This window comes from Chrysochloris asiatica, unplaced genomic scaffold (genome assembly GCF_000296735.1).
Source record: "Chrysochloris asiatica unplaced genomic scaffold, ChrAsi1.0 scaffold00122, whole genome shotgun sequence".
Classification (NCBI taxonomy): Eukaryota; Metazoa; Chordata; class Mammalia; order Afrosoricida; family Chrysochloridae; genus Chrysochloris; species Chrysochloris asiatica.
This window is the reverse complement of record NW_006408640.1, coordinates 4,729,702-4,731,343: the sequence shown is the minus strand read 5'-3', so window position 1 is coordinate 4,731,343 and position 1,642 is coordinate 4,729,702.

The window sequence follows — 1,642 nt, the reverse complement described above, 5'->3', positions numbered from 1 at the left end:
CAAGCTATGTTCCACATGTTTATTATGTACACATATCAAAGGAGGTGCTGGGGGCAGGGAAAAGAGTGTAAAAACATCTGGTATATTGATGCAAGCAGTAAGCGGGACTTTATCAGAAGAATGTAGTTGCTAGGGAAACAGAGATAAGGCAGCTAGATGTTTTTGCAGACTAAACTGAAAGCCATGGCTGCCTACAAGGAAAGTTTTTGCAAATTCCTTATTCCCTGAGGCAGGCTTTGCAAGTTCCTCAGGGGGCAGCCTGACCTGGGAACAGCCCAATGTTCTGGACCAACTGTTTAGTTGCAATCCTTTGGTTAAACTGTCCCCATGTCTGAGACCTTCGGCTTAGTTGCTCTCAACAGTGGAACCTTCATTTACTGACGGGGCACAACACAAAATGAAAAGAAACAGCTGTAAACATCCATTAATAATCGGAACATGGAATGTATGAAGTATGAATCTAGGAAAATTGGAAACTGTCAAAAATGAAATGGAACGCATAAACATCGGTATCTTAGGCATTGTTGTTAATGTTTTTATGTGCTTTGAGGTGGTTCTGACTCATAGTGACCCTGTACAGGGTTTCCAAGGCTGTAAATCTTTATGGGAGCAGAATGCCTCATCTTTCTCCTGCGAAACAGCTGGTACTTTCAAACTGCTGACCGTGAGATTAGCAGGCCGATTCATAACCATTATGCTACCAGAGATCCTTATCTTAGGCATTAGTGAACAGAAATGGACTGGTATTGGCCATTTTGAATCTGACAACCACATGGTTTACTATGCCAGGAATGACAACTCGAACAGCAATGGTATTGCATTCATTGTAAAAAAGAACATATCCAGATCAGTCATGAGGTACAGCACTGTCTGTGATAGGATAATATCCATGTGCCTACAGGGAAGACCAGTTAATACCACTATTATTCAAATTTACACATCAACTACTAAAGCCAGTGAGGATAAAATAGAAAAATTCTACCAACTTCTTCAATCTGAAATTGATAAAACATACTAATAAGATGTACTGATCATTACGGGTGATTGGAATGCAAAGGTTGGAAACAAAGAGAAAGGCTCAGTAGTTGGAAAATATGGCCTTGGTGATAGAAGTGATGCTGGAAATTGCATGATAGAATTCTGAAAAATCAATGATTTGTTCATTTCAAATACCTTCTTTAGACAACATAAAAGATGATTATACACATGGAACTCACCATATGGAATACACAGAAATCAAATTGATTACAGCTGTGGAAAGAGATGATGGAAAAGCTACCAGAGATCCTTCAGCCAAACTATGGAACAGACCATCAATTACTCATATGCAAATTCAGACTGAAGCTTAAGAAAAGGAAAACAAGTCCACAAGAGCCTAAATATGACCTTAAATATACACCACCTGAATTTAGATATCATCTGAAGAACAGATTCGATACATTAAACACTAAAAACCGAAGACCAGAAGAGTTGTGGGATGACATCAAGAATATCACACATGAAGAAAGCAAAAAGTCATTAAGAAGACAAGAAAGAAGGAAAAGATAAAAATGGATGCAAGAAAAGACACTGAAACTTGCTCTCCAGCGCAGAGATGATAAAGCAAATGGAAGAAATGAGGAGGTACAAGAGCTGAACAGAA